The sequence below is a fragment of the Corvus hawaiiensis genome, chromosome 5, assembly GCF_020740725.1.
Source record: "Corvus hawaiiensis isolate bCorHaw1 chromosome 5, bCorHaw1.pri.cur, whole genome shotgun sequence".
NCBI lineage: Eukaryota > Metazoa > Chordata > Aves > Passeriformes > Corvidae > Corvus > Corvus hawaiiensis.
Window position 1 is genome coordinate 69,802,294 of NC_063217.1, and position 16,093 is coordinate 69,818,386.

Below are 16,093 nucleotides of genomic sequence, written 5' to 3' on the forward strand. Positions count from 1 at the left end.
GCTTAGTCCATTTTTCAGAAAAATATTAGCACTGGGGACATACTGGCAACAGTAAGACCAAAGTAGGACATTGACATGATGTGGGTGAGGATTTCTGTGTCACTGCCTGGTTTTTTTCACCGTGAGGAAAATAAAACAGTGACAGGTCATACATTCATTCATGCATTTTATTCTTTCCATTCAATTCAATTCGCCAGAAAAATAATGAAGCATCCAGCAGATGACATGGTTGTACATAAATAAATATATACTCAAATCCCCTGCTTGCAGTCACTACCCACTAACAAAATACCAGAGTCAGCTGGATTTCTGGAAAGCAGAATACATCCAGAAATTTTGCTTAGGTTATGCAAAATAATGCTTGTTTAACTGTGCTTTGAAAGTCTCATGTGGTTGTACATGTTTGTGTGAGTACCTGTGTGTGTCTGTTGATGTTATGTGATGTAAAGCACTTGGACTTTTCACGTCCATTTCACTTTTCTTCCTGTTGTTCTCAGGTAGACATTACTGACAAGATTTGTCCTAAGCACACATGAGGTTTTCTGTTGTGGATATCAGTTTTATATAACTGATGCACATCCTTTTTTTTTCTTAAGCAGAGTTTGAAGAGGTTCAGCTGCATGTGTCTGCAATGAGAAAAGAGCTGTACTAAAAAGGACAGTCTTCTCACCTTCTTCACAAATTATTTCCTGTGATTTTTTATTCCTATGATTCAAGCAGCAATGAAAATAAGGAAAAAAACAGCTATTTCTTACTATTTTTAAAAGCAAGTCAAAAACCCAAGCCTTGTATCTAACAAGTAGTACAACAGGTGAGATAATCCATGTCTCTCCAAACACTTCTACAGGTGTTTAGGAATTTGTTTTCAGTAGGAGATAAATGGGAGCTTCTTCTGCACCTAACAGAAGAAGCAGCCCCAAACCTCTATTTATTAATTGCTGCACTGCTTTTACAACACAGCCCAGTGTAAAGGATTAGAGGAATCCTGGGGCACAGATTCACTTCTGTGCGTCATTAGTATCTGAGCTAATAGTATGGAGAGAGGAGAAATGCAGCTTCACAGCTTGAAAGATCAGTGGTGAGACCCACTTTGGACCTTTTGATGCAATCCACATTGCAACACGAGCCTTTTCTGGCAGTGGGGGATGCCTGGATGCCAGGGCTCGGAAGAACTGACTGTTCCTTGTACACACAGGCACAGCAAACCTATGGTGGACACACCAGCCCTGTTGGATATCCCCAGAGAGTCAGGCTGGTCCAAATCACCTGCTTTCGAGACTTTTGTTCCTTGTGAACAGACTCCTGGAAATCTGAACACAGTATTTTTGCAGATAATGCCTGTCTTTTCCACTTTATTGCTAGTTGTCTCTTTCAGGATGTTCAGCCTCCAAGATCAGCTTTCCATTTGCAATTCATGATATTAGCTGGAAAATTTACAGGACAAAAGCAGATCTTATGGATTGGCTTAATTCCACTATCCTTTTTTTAGATTCTTGTGAGTTAAGGAAAACCACAGAAGGTTTGAATCTTGTTTTGCTTTTTAATCTAAAGATACTATTTGTTTTGGCTTAAAGGGAGTTGTGAGAAATACCAATATATTTAAAAGGAACACATTTAAGTGCTTTCTAAGGACAGCAAGTGAACCTTAGCAGTGAAATCCTGCTGTATGTGAGGTTTTAAAATTGCAACGCACAAATGTTTTACTGGGATGTAGGAATGTCCAGGAATGTGTGTAGTCCAGGATGATATCCAGGCAAAAATAGCTAATGCATAAGGAAAAAGTTATTCTCTAAATTTAAAGAAATCACTTTATACTCACATCCGAAATTTCTTGTGACATCACACACCATGAAACAATGAAATCTAATAAAATTGTTCACTTCAACAGAAGTTTTAAAATATGTTCAGAAAGACTTCACCTCTGCTGCCTAACTTCAGCCTTGAAATCTTAAATCTGACAGTTGGTCACGTCTCTTTTACTTCTCTTTTACTTCTCTTTCTACCACAGAACAGCATCTTGGCTTTGCCTTCCCAGCCTGAATCAACCATACCAGCTCTCTGAAATGCTTCATGTAGAGCATCCACCATATTCACTGGAAAACACTAGAAGTCCTGATGTAAGTTTTCAATAAAATAATGAAATTAGATCTTAGTGATCTAGGAACAGTGGACATTTGATTTCAGAGCTCCACACTGCCATGGCTGCAGGCAGTATTATTTCATAGTTTTCAGAATATGTGTAACTCAGGAGTTACTCAGAAACATAAACTGCAATTCCTGGAGGTAAAGTGAAATATCCATTAGTTGCATATATCAAGATGTGTCTACTCAAAAAGAATATACATTACAGACAGATACTCCTGATGCCTGACATATGGTTTTCTTTTGGGGAATCAGTGCTGTGTAAGTATTAAAAAAATTGTTCCATTCTCAGCTTTATGCAAAGGCTGAGTCTATTATTGTCCTTGGTCTTCACAGAGTAAATTCATTAGTATGAACTGTGCTTTTATTAATGCTAAAAGTCTGAAAAAAACCCCAAAAAACTAGGGCTAAACTCAATGATGCCTTGTTGTACCACTTGGAAAAATTTGCTTGTCCATCCTTTAAGCTCCTTGTGACGAAGTCTCTCTTTGCAGCGGTTTCAGATTGTGTACAAGACAATAGAAACAATGCGGGAATACAACAAATTCTTAGTGCTATTAACAGTGCCAGTGGATGCAGTTCCAGTCCATGTCATTGCAAAGTGTGTCCAGATGCTGCAATGATGCATATCTTGTAACTGCTTATAATGATAAACAGATAATAAAGGTTGAATTAAACAAGTCCATGGTTTTGGCCTTGCTGCCAGCAAGTTCTGGAGTGTATGTGAAATAAACCATCACCACAGCTAGCATTGGTTGGCTCTCTACCATCTCCAAGGACATTCAGGATGTTGACTCACTTCTGGGAATGGTCCCTCTGGGGCTGCATTTCAAAGCACTGACAGGTTGGTGCAAGTTTTAATGTGTAATGCCCAAACCTCTTATGATTTGACAATTTCAGATTCGGTGGGTGGCAGTTCAGCCCTTTTTTCAAAATGCAGAGGAGAGAAGGGTTTGTTTGAATGGTTTTGTCAGAAAATAATTGCAGAAGATTGGCCAGTTCCAACACAAGACCCAGGCACAGCTCTACTAGGTACCTAATAGGAGATATAGACCTTCCTCCTAGTTTATCATCCATGTGTTTATTTATCTCATGATGTCCCATGCGTCAGGCACTACACAGACCAGCCTCTAAGAAAAGTGGTATATCAACCCTGGAGAAAGCTTTTAAAATCTATTCAAGTAGAATTCATTTATAAAAACCAGTTTAGCGTTGAGGAAAGAAATGCAAGGTAACTGCATGGTAGGAATTATGTTGGCTGTGTCAAAGGATTTCCTGTGTGTTTCTTAACTCTCTGTATTTCAGGTTTCTTCTGTCAGAAAATTTGTCTGTTGCTCTGAGACTATAGAGGACAGGGTTTCCACAGAGGTGTATCAGTGCCTACTTAATGGTAAAGATGACCATCAGTGCTTCATGAGCACGTGATGCACTTGATCATAGGCTTTACTGGAGTTCCTAATGAGGCCCAAAGATCCTGTGATGGAAGGTGTAATGACATTTCAAGGGGTTAGCGATAGTCACTTGGCAGTATTCCCCATTTTCCTGCTATCTTTGAATCACAGCGAATGAAGTTAATTGAAATTAATTTCTGATATGGAAATGTTCCTTTCTGTTAAGGCTGGGTGTTGATGGGTAAGAATATGTTACCATAAAGGGAGCTAGAAGGCAGTTGAATGAAACCTTAGACAAAAAGGAAGGGTTTTTTTGTGCTAAATGACTAAAACTAAGGCACTCTGCCAAGGCATGCGTGCATCATAACTCACTACTTATTTGGGTGAAGAAATGCCCCAGCATTTCCACTTCCAGCACACTGAAATATCAGCCCTGAGCCATCAATTATCCACAACAACGTGCCCAGGACTGGTGCTGCCACATGCACAGTAAAGCCTGCTGCCCACAGAGGCCCAGTTTTGGATCTGGGCACAGGTTTCTCCCAGAATTATGTATTTGAATGTGTGTAACACAACAAACTGCATCGCAATAACTGCACAGTTCAAAACTTGGCACTGGTGCCTGCTCTTTTTCCAAAGTCAAGTGTAAAGTCTTAGGGCCCTATTAATGAAAAATCCATCTGATGGCTGGATCAGAGAAGAAGGAGGGCCCCAAATTATGAGCAGGATCTGTTCTAAAAGCCATGTGCTCATGTAAAAATGTGATGGAATAAGGGCATGGAAAGTTCCGTGTGGATTTCTCTAGATGCACAGAGATTCCTGGAATGCACATAAATTTATATGTTGTACTTAGAGACATGGTGCAAAGGGCCACGAGGCTGTAAATAAGTTTCCTTGCAGCATGAAGTAGGGAGATAAACAGTGACATGTCAAAAGCCTTGAAAAGAAGGGCTGGGGTCAAACACGATATCTAGCAAGTCTCAGTTTTCTTAACCCTGCCTACATGTTTTTATTTCTACAGCGTGAAACCAGCAAGTCCTGTTTGACATATCAACCGTGCTTCCTAAGCAACCTGGGAAACTGTTAATGGCTATACCTATCTGAGTGCTTGACACAAGCTGCAGGCATAGTCAGCACCTGTTATTTATAGAAAAGCCAGTGAAACAGTCCTAAAATACAGGACTGCAAATGCGTACTGGAAGGACGTTTTACTTCTCAGGAAAAATAGTTGTTTTCAAATTATCTCAGTGAGTGGATATACTTACTTTTATTTCTTTTTACTGTTGTAATCAAAGAGCTCAGGAAAAGATAAAACTGAAGAATATCAGAAAATATCTCTGTATTATTATTATCTCCATCCTTAGCCAACTTATGCAAAGCAGACTCTTTTACTTTCTGCAATATGTTTAATTTCCCATTGACCTGGATGACAATAACTTTTTAAAAGTTTTGTGGGGTTTGCTTTTTTTTTTTAAATAAAAAAGCAGTCTGCACTTATGCTGCTTGCTTTCTGCAAGGTGTACTTGTAGTTTAACCAGCTCAGCTCCCTTTCTCTCACAGCTGCTTGTGTGCAAAGACTTTGTTCACCATTAACCCCCAGTGTGATGGGGTTTGTAAAAATGGCAATGCAGAAGTCATGAGATGACTCTCTGGGACGATTTGGCTTTTGTAAGGCTGCCTTCAGAAGAGTTTTTCCTCCTCAGGAAGTTCATCATCCTGTCAGGAAAGTCACGGAGAGGAATGAGGCCAGGTCCTATGGCAATTCGGGATTAAACCTTTAATCCTCGGACTACTTGAATGTGCCATAATTTATGCCATACCAAAGCTCCTAAATTATGTCTAAAGCAGCTCTATCCTCTCATGTTCTCTTTAGTTTTAATGTTTCTCATTAAAAATGATGAAACATGAGCCACTCTTACTGAAAACTCATCTTTCTCATCAACAGGAAAACCTCAACTGTTCTGTACATGAAACAGTCCACGTGATGGCAGGTTTTGGCTTTTTCCAGTGTGAGCATGGCATGGCTGATTCAAGCAAGAGCATCCAGGATCTACACAGATCATGCAGATCTTCAGCATTGCTGATGCTGCTTAGATTTTACTCGTGATTACGAGGACGAATTTCAGCTCTAGAAGCAGAGTTTCACATTATGTCATGGCAGCAATGCAGCCAAATGCTGCTGGTAAAAATCAGTTTAATGCTAGGGAATTAGTTGTGTCCAAGTATAAAGGCCTTCAACAAAGGAAAATGAGAAATAAAGCACCTTTGCTCAGATTTTGCTTCCATACTCCCAACAGTCTTTACACAGCATGTGTGAAGGAAGAATCTTGGGAGCTGAGAAATGCAGGGCAGTAGAAACTGTTGTCATAGTCATTGTCTTCCATATATATCATGTTCATTAAGTGACCTATTAATTTCTGGTGCCAGTAGAACAGAGGCAAGAGAGTGAAAAACTGACAGTCTGCCTGAAAGAGCAGTCAAAGAGAAGGAAAACAAATACCTCCAAAGCTGTAAATACATCACAAAAAGTTCAGAAAAAGTATGTTTCCAGGGCAGGAGTAGGTTTCAATAAAATTATGACTTTAGCTCTGGACCATAATTCAGTTAGAGCACAAGTGGTTGTCATAAAAATTGTGTATATTAGGAAAAATCACTGTTGTCTGTTTCAAAATAGGAATAATACCTTCTAAGCATCTCAAATGTCAGGTTTTATTTAATAAACTTGGGTAAGAAATACTCTGTATAACCACATGATGTTTGTAGAATGTTGCTATACACGTAAAAAATGCTGTAAACATAAGGGGCTTTGTGTGTGTGTTTCTCTGTGAAAAGCCCACTCCATCCTCTGAGAAAGTTTATCATTGAAAAGACAAGATAGGTTACAACAGAATGACATAAAGCCCAGCTCTGCAAGATGTCACAGAGCCTTCTCTCTTGCTATCACAAGGACTGCAAATTCCCTGAAACAGGCACTTAAGCACTTTGCAGGAGATAATATTCCTTGCATCCTTAACATTTTTAGGAAGCAGAATGAGTGTGTATTTCCATGTACAAATGTCTCAGACAACATAGCTAATCTTGTTTGGGGTTTATGTGGGACAGCAGGATAGGTGAGTTCCCTTTATAGGAAAGCTATGAAAAATGCAGAGCTTTGGAAGGGCTCATCTTGCATAGGGGATAAGAGTGAGGAGTTGATGACATTTGGGTTTTCTACTAAATGCAGCTGCAGGCAGGCTGGGAAGCTGCTGCTTTTGCATGTGCATTGAGGAACACACATAAGTACATTTTTGTCTCAGTTACTAGGTAGGTGTTAACAAAACAGCAGAGCCATGTATGGAATTGGTTTTTATCTATTTTTAGTCCTCCCTTGCACAAGGTCTGCACATTCTGTTCTGTATGCTGCCGACGTTTCAGCTGTGGCTCTTGGTACAGCTCACACTTCTGTTCTAAAAGCGGCTCAAATATTGTACCACTGTTGTCAGGAGGTCCTAAATGGAAAACAAAACAAAACAAAACAAAACAAATAAATCAACAGTGATAGAAAACAACAACAACAACAACAAAACAAACAACAGCACTCTTCTCTTGCCATCTTGCAAAACAAGATCCTTCAGGCATGATTTATTAATAAAACTGACTATGGACAGTTAATGTACATCTGGATCTAATAAACAAATGCACAGCTAAAATACCCTTTTTTTTTTTTTTTTCTCACAGGGTTTAAGTAAAGTAATTCATCTGTACTTTAACAAAAGCTTTTATTTCCACATGAAGAGGTGGGCAGCCATTCAATTGGACATGACTGAGATTGTTTCAGTCAGTTAAATTGCCCAATATTTTCATATTACCCTGAAAAAAAAAAAATAGAGAAGGTCATGTGTGTGCCATTTTGACCTAAGAAAGTATAAGCCTCTACCTACAAGATGTATAACATATATAAATTTATATACAAATATTTATGATTCTATTATACAGAGAAAGTAATACCCTTGCATTAACATGACACATCACAACGAATTAGGATCATAAATAATAGAAAGTGCATGTGGAACAAAAAGTCTGGGGTATTCTTTACTCATCTCTGTAGCCTTTGTGGGCAGAAAAGCTCGTTTTGAAAGCAGATGCTCCTGTCTACTGTAACAGAATTGAAGTTTTGCAGTGGGTGTTCACTGCTTTCAGCTGGCAGTGAGGATTTTTAGCAATACCTCCCATCCTTATTTGCCCAGATTTTGATCCATGAGTGTCAGTAGAAATGGGTGGACACGTTCTTAAGGAAAAAGCTCGGTAAGAATTTCTCTCAAGCATGTGTACAATATTTCAGTACCTCTAAGTGATGCAAGTCAATAGCACTACTGGCACGTTTAAAGTAGAACACGTGTGTGATTGCCTGGAGAACTGGAGTCCACAATTTTAATTCTAACAGCGGCTTAACTCTTAGTGTCATACAGCTATCAGGCTGCTTTTGTTTTACTCCATTGTTTTGATGTTGGAAGCAGGTCATGATCCCTTTAAAGAAGCTTCTGAGTTAGTTTAACATCACTGCTAAGCAGCCCAGCAGAAAAACAAGCACCGTTGTGGAGTTCTTCCAATTAATTTGGGATTTGCAGTTAAATGCGGGTGTCACAATTTAATGAATGAATAATTCATAAACCATCAAGAGGAATATTTCAGTGGAGGCGTTTCTTAAAAAAATTTTTTTTAATAGTGTCAAACATATGCCAAACATTTACAGGATTGTTAGCAGCAAGTGGCTGAAGGAAAGCTGAAAACTGCAAATAAAGCAACTTAGTTGATGTGTTGTTTAAATTCTCAAATAGCAGCTGATGACTTCTCCCTTTTCAGGGAGAATATACTGACTTAGTTACATCCTAACAATCATTTTTGTTTCTGAAAATCCCTTACAACAGGAGAGCAATGATCTCTGAAGGAGATGGACCAAATCAGTAATTTTTTCTTGTTCTGGAACTTCAAACTGACATTTTTTCATGCAAGAAATTCTGCTAGAGCTTGCAGCTGTAGGGGAAAAATAAGACATATTTTTGTTGGCAATTGGCATGACTCTTCTTGCATGTTATTCATTTTCTGTAAAGGATAAATTTTTAGGTTAAAGAAAGCTAATTAAAAGTCCTTTCATCCTTTTAGTTTAGCTTCCACAAGTTGTCCAGTGATCAGATATGATGACAATTAAGAGAAGTGGCATAACAAAGGGATATTTGTATCCATCTGCATGCAAAGCTAAATGGGTTAAATACTGACTGCACTGTCTTTACTCTGCCTAAATCTTCCCTGGAGGTGACACACAAGACCAAGAATGATTCAGTGGTCTGATAATGGGAATTCTGCATGCCTCCAGCCAGCCTTCCTTTGTGAACCAGTAACTAAAATGGATTGCATTTGGGCACTATATTTAATTTTTCCCATAATTTATTATCTGACCTTGGCTAGTACCCCAAACGTATTTTTTTTAGCATACCGTTTTTATGGTATATTGAAAAAGTCTGCAATCTAGCTTTCCCTGCCACCCAAAATGAAACTAAACCTATGAGTAGTATTTAAGAGGACTACTACCACTCAAAGGACTGTGGTTGGAGAAGTCTTCCTTGTTCCCAGACTGACATTCCACAGAATTTCCTTAGGTTATATTTTACTTCCTTTACCATAGAGCTCAGTAACTGAGATATGACTATCTGAGGTATATGAAATACCAGATCCAGTTCCTATTTGATGTACCTGAAGGTACTGAAATGCTGCAACACGTAGGATGTGTTAACTGCTTCCAGCCACTGCTTAGGCATCTGGTGATCACAAAATCATCTGATGCTCTCATGGAAGTTCATTTATAATGAATCCCCAAAAATGTTTAACATACAATTGCAACACTTTATGTTACTTTTTACTTAATAACCAGAAAGAAACAATCAATGATTTTATAGATGAATGGACCCTTTTTTTTCCTCTTTTTTTTTTTTTTTAAAAAAAAGTATCTTTTGCATCATTTTCAGTTTTGATTGCTTGAAGGACTAAATTAAGAATGGCAGGTATTTTAGTGAGGGCTCAGCTAGTGGTATATCTGGAGGTGTAATGAAGCACTGAGGTATTCTTTCCCCTGAGAGTTGAGAGTGCTGGCTGCTACAATACCGTACTTCTCCAATGCTTGACAGTTGAACGGCTTTTTAAAATAATGTCAGGAAGCCCCGAGCTTTTCTACATTCTCCCTTCCTTTCAGTGTGCCAGATGCCCTGGCACCAGAGGGCCTTTGAAACCTTCTCCTGTTTCTTCAGCACCTGATGGTGATTGTTTGACTGGAGATTTATGGCTGGCCTGAAACTCAAAGCTTCCAAAGAGCTGAAGTTACAGAAGCTTGCAGTGATGCTGAATTCCCTGGAGTGGTGGTGCTATTGTCATCTGACGGCTGCTGAGCAGTGAAGTGAGATGGTAATTTCTGCATTCCAGTGGTCGAGAGCTCTACCACCAAAAATACCAACAGGACTCAAAAGAAAAAGCTGTTTAGAGATCTTATATTCCAGACATGTTTTGTGTATGTTTGAGCTCTAACCGCATCAGTGGCACTGCTGGTTTTAAGTGAGTATCTCCTCTGATAGTTTATCACAGGCATAAGAACTTATAGAATGGAGATTCAGTTACTTATCTCTGGGGGGAAGCAGCCAGGAAACCATGATCAGGAAAGAAAAGAGACTTCTGCACCTGCTCTCATCCCATCAGCACTGAGAACTGACAAAGCCAAAAGGTCTGCGGGGGCATCTCTGCAAAATATTTGTGGCCTGGGTAGTGTTTTCTTCCATGGAATGTCAGAATCACAGAGTAGCTGAGGCTGGTGAGCACCTCTGAAGATTGCCTAGTCCAATCTCTTGTTCAAGCAGAGTCAGCTAGAGCAGACTGGACCTTGTCCTGTTGGGTTTTGAATATCTCCAAGGATGGAGACCCTACTAACTGACCAGAAAATCTGTGCCAGGGTTTGATCCCTCTCACAGCAGAACAGGTTTTTGTTATGTTTCAGAAGGAACTGTCTGGATTTCAGTTTGTGCCCCTTGCCTCTTGGCCTGTCACTGGGCACCAATGAGAAGAATCTGTGTCTGTCTCCTTTGCTCCATTAGATATTGATAAGGTCCCCTGAGCCTTTTCTCCTCCAGGCTGATCTGTTCCAGCTCCCTCAGCCTCTCATGGGGAAGATGCTCCTGTCCCTTCATATCTCTGTCCTTTTGGAGGCTATGGTTGCTGCAGCATTGCAAAGGTCTTAAATTACACATAAAGCTGTAAACCCCCCCTTCTCTGTCCCCTTGATGCCTCTTCATCCATTGTTCTTAAAACACAAGTGGTACGGGAGAGCCAAGAAAAAAAATGCAAGTTCTTTGTAGGAACAACTTTGTATCTAACGCTCAGAAATTGAAGGTTTCATTCCTGCTTCATCCTTTAAAGTCATGATACGACATTTAAGGTGATGCTGCAAAATTACAAAACAAGTGTTCCTGCCAATGTAAATAAAAGGGGAGATAAAGCTGGAGATGATTTATGTCTGTGGGAAGGAGAAGTTACTATAGATACCTGAAAGGAGAGCCATGAAGCTTTATTAACTGACATAAAAATATCTCATCAGGGATAAAGCTCCCTGATGTAATAACAGTGAAAAAGAAAAATTTATTCTGAAGGTGGAACTAGTTCAACATCTGAACAATATTTTCAAACTGTGAAATACTCTCTGGGTAGTGATTCTTCCTCTCATTAGCCTTTTACTCATTATTCTTGCTATTACTACCATCATCAATGTCCCTATTCAGAGGTAAACCTATACTGATAGTAATTCCCAGACATGTAAGAAAAGGATTTATGTGGAAAAAGGAGGAATTAGGAAAATCCTTTGGCAGCAAATGTCTTTTTTTTTCTTAAAAAATAGAAAAAAAGGAGAATGGTGGAATTACACTGTCAAACAACGACCTCAAACCTGGGCAAAGATGGAGTATAATTTATTTTGTGAAATGCTAATAAGTAATAAGATAGGTAAAATAGAGATTAGGAATGTCTTTGAGAACATTAAATTATGTTATTAAGCCTTGAATTATCTCCTTGAAATTTTTAGGAAAAGTGCATATGCAGTGTTGCCTAGCTTTTGGGTGCCTTATATCCTGGAAACATAGAATGTTCCAGCATAGTCCTATGCATAAAAGTTTTCTTGGTTTTGTTTTTGTTTTGTTTGTTTTTTCACTAACTCAAACCTTAAAAATTATTTTTGCTTTAAGAATTTTTTTCAGTTTAGCAGGTTATACTGAGAGGAATGTTTTTACTGCTATTTTATGAGTTCATAAAAAAGTTTTATAAGACAATTTTGAACTAAAGCATCTTCAATAAAGCATAAAGTAATGACTTTTTAGGATCAAAACTCTATAAATAATAGCTACTTCTACAATGCCGGTGAACAGGTTTAATGTATCAAGCGTGAACATAATCATAATACAGACCAGTCAGTAAAAGAAGGAGCCTTTTACTTTTTCATGGTCAAAAAGTGTAAATGTTGCTTTTTCATAGCTTTTGACTTCTGCTTTCTCTCTGTTTAAGAGGATAGGAAGCTGCATTATTAATAATTGATCTTAGAAAAACAGAAATAAAATATTTTTAGTTTAAAACCAATACCTATTTTCAGGTAGACTGTGTTTACCCAATCACTTTTTGTGGTGAGTTTAACACAGAAGATGGTAGAATGCTTTTGAAGATAAGATGCTTAGAAAATTATCCCAATTTCTATTTGTAATGCAACACTTGTGTTTCACGAAACTGCATCAAGAAAAATATCCTTTACAATTTTCTGAACAGAAACAAAGTATGACAAAAGATGCCCCATCCCTGAAGTGTTCAAGGCCAGGTTGGATGAGGTTCTGAGAAACCTGGCCAAGTGGAAGGTGTCCCTGCTCACGTCAGGGGGTTGGAATGAGATGGTCTTTAAGACTCCTTCCAACCCAAACCATTCTGTGATTCTATGATTTCATGATTCTACAATATTATAAAGGGTATTCTTACAAAGCAGGTAAGTTTCATGGAGATGAAATTTATACCAGGTCTTTTAAAACCTGTGTTAAGGAGAAGCAGTCCTTTTGGCACCTGGAAAGCCATGCTGACATCTGAAGCCACAGTTTGCTTGTGCTTGCAGAAATTGGTGCAGCTCTTCTCTTCACTTTGGCAGTGTCTAAGTTACCTTGCAGCAAATGAAAAAGCCTTCATTTAATTAATGGCTGGCAATAGTGCAGTTGTGGTTTCTGAAGCCTGAAAAGCAGAGAACCAGCAGCTCCAAAAGGAATTATGAAAATACCTGAACTGCAGTACAGCTTTAGCTGAAACTGGGATATTCATATATCATCCATATACATGAAGGATTTGTCTGAAAAATAATCACTTTCCAGTGCAAACAAATTGAATTAGCATGGATTATTACAAGTAGGGCTGTCATAGTGACTCACTCAAAGATCTATTGAAACAATAATTTGTGACTAATATATCCAATTATTTGCTCAGCTATAGTCGTGACAGTTCCAACCCTTTGTGTTGCTTGAAATTGATGACTTTAATGGTGCTAGAGATTAAATTTAAATATTAATTTTAATATCAATTCTAGATATTTTAGCAAAAGTCATTAGATCATAGCAGTGGAGAATCAAAAAGCAGATATATATTTGTAAGAAAGTCCTATATCTTTCCTTAAAATATTTTAAAAATTTAAAAAGAAATGTAAAAAAAAATTAAAAATAATCAAGCAACAAATTACTCCTTTTATCTTCTTTTGTTGACCTTCATGTAGAATGTAATAAGTTGCTGAATGTCCATAGCAAGATTCTGAAGAATGATTTTAAAAAATCACATAGAAACATATTCAGCATTATTGCTATTTGCACATTTTAGTAGGATTTCTGTGAAACTCTACAGACTTTTTCTCCATTACATTCTACAGAAACTTCTTGAACATGCATATTTGATTTGATATATATTTCTACATGTATTTATATGTGTTCTTTTATATAAATATATTTGTGTGTTTATGTGTATTTCTATTTATGTGTATTGCCTTGAGGATTTATGCTGGAACTTATTTGTTTTAAGAGATTAAATACTTATACAATAGTCATGAAAGCCTTATCATGGACCCACTCACCCTCTGTTCACTGCAACTGACTTCCAAGAGAAAACAGAGGGTAACACAGAAAAGGTTTATTGTAAAGAAATACTGCATTTCATTAATCATATGAGCAGTGTTCCTTTGGTTAGAGCTTTAGTGTCCTACAGAAAGATTAGCTGAGTATAGAACCTATCAGTCATGAGCTACAAGATAGAATGGCTGGTTTTCTCATTTTGTCCTCTGTAGACAATTGCTCTTTTTCATATTATTTACTCGAAGAAGTACATTTTCCTCTGGCATCCTGACAGATTAGAAACTTCCTTCAAGCATATGGAATCTTGTTTCTCCATTTCATCTAACTGCTGCATGAAAAAAGAGCAATAGTTGGAGAGTTTTTCCTTGGAGAGGGAATTTTTCTGTCTGCTCATCTGAAAAAAGCAATCTCATGATGCAAGAGATTTGTATGATAAACACTATTTGGAATGAAAAATTTAATGAGCACAGATATTATCAGAGTTGTTCTTTATCCCCAAGTGAAGATTAATGGCATGTGTTTTGTATTTCATGATACACTTTTTGAGAACTCCTAATTAATGGAAAATACTTCCATTCTCAGAAATACGCAGTGCTTGCTATTGAGTAAGATTTTGTGTAAAACTAATGTGATTTGAATAAATATTTCTTGGCTGTCACTTTGAAGTTATTTAGATGACCTCAGCTGGTACCTTCATGCATTCAGTACTTGTTGTTTCAAAGCCTTTGCTATCTTCAGGCAACCTCTCGTATCTACGGACACCTTAAAAACAAGGTGAAAAGCAAGAAACAGAAGCAAACAGCAATGTTTTGCTGTCAATATCTAATAACCCTACTTGTGTAGCCATTGGGTGTTGAGTTCAAAACAGTCTCTATTTGCTAAGTAAGCCTGAGATCATCAAATGGTCCTCTCAGTCATGCATTCCTTTAGGAACAGTTTGCTTTTGTTCACTGTTGGGTTGTTTTCCCCTTAAAACCAGAGCCATGTTTTTTTAGATCATATCTATTTTCTGAATAAGCACAACATTACCAAATGTTCCTCTTTATTACGGGTTCTGAGAATGAGTCGATTACAATAACAAATAAGAGAGTTTTTTAAACAAAACATCAGAGAGTGACAAAGTGATGGGATGAGTTAGAACAAATCTGTGCTACTGACAACACAAATAAGGATGTGGGAGCTCAATTCAGGCAGACACAGTTAGAGCATGAGGAGAGAAAGCTGTTATGAAGGTCCCCTCCTAATCAATGGACCACTTTTCTTTTGAATAAAATCTATGAAAGAAATGGAAAAAAAAAACCCCACAAACTACCACCTAGGAGTATATTTTATGCCAAAGCAACAGGGTAAGATTCAATTTTTTACTTTCATATTTGAAGAACATGACTTTCCTTAATTACTTTTGACAGAGCTCTTAAAATCTCTACTTACATTTCTAATAAGTTACCTTCTATTGCTTTAATGTGACAAATCCATCTAGGATTAATCAGAGTGATGCTGTTCATGGCATCAAATTAGGGTGTATTTAGTTCTCTGGTTATGCAGTATGATGTTGTGAAGGTCTACAAGTCACTCCTTGCCTTGACTGGTGTCAGAGTACACAACAAACTTCACTAAAAAAGCTCATCTAACTCACTTTCTGAAGTCCCTCTTACTTGCCATTGATGGTGAAGAAGTCCAGAAAAGTTAGTCTAAAACATACTTGCTTATTTCTAGGATTTTCAAACTAATTTGGCAAACCATGACCAGAAGGTATCGAGGCCAAAATGACTCACATTAAACAGACCTTATTTCACTGAGTGACTGACTCATTTTGAAAAGTCCTTCAACCACCTGGAACTCCACTGAAGGGAAGTGCTTTGTCAGGAATTTTGTCTGCTTAAGATAGCTGCAACCCTGGCTTTTGATAACATGGGCACAACATCAGTCAGTACCTGGATACCAGATAATTGGAATTATCCACTAATCCAAACACAGCAAATTAAATTGGTGTGTGCATGCACACATGAACACACAAAAATGGGCAATACTTCACCACAAAGAGTTTAAAAATTAACAATGTTTCCCCTGGTTTACTTTCCATTCAAAATGTGCTCCCTTGCTAAAACCACTCAGTTAAATCACTACCTGTGGCTCCTGTATTTGGGAGGAGTCATGCTCTGCAAGCTGCCCAAGGAAAATTATAAAATGTTAAACCTGTACAACATATTCCTTTATTTATTCTGTGCAGTGCTCTTTTATAGATGCACCAAACCCAGGCTTCAGGGAGAAAAGATGGTGTGAGTGAACACTACAGCAGCGGGACATGCAAAGTTTTCAGGCAGGTTGTATGGTGACAGACTGTCACAGCCATAGTGGCGATTCCTCACAAATAAAGTATGATAGACAAGTTGCCAGTGTATATCT

At 38.0% G+C, this 16,093-nt stretch overlaps 1 long non-coding RNA gene across 1 annotated transcript; it reads left to right on the top strand.

The window, feature by feature from the left end:
• The first annotated feature begins 605 nt into the window (after positions 1–605).
• LOC125326807 lies at positions 606–12,450 on the top strand. Its single transcript, XR_007204011.1, has 3 exons — positions 606–811; positions 2,009–2,117; positions 9,760–12,450. It is a non-coding gene; the product is annotated as an uncharacterized LOC125326807 (long non-coding RNA).
• Positions 12,451–16,093: the final 3,643 nt, after the last annotated feature.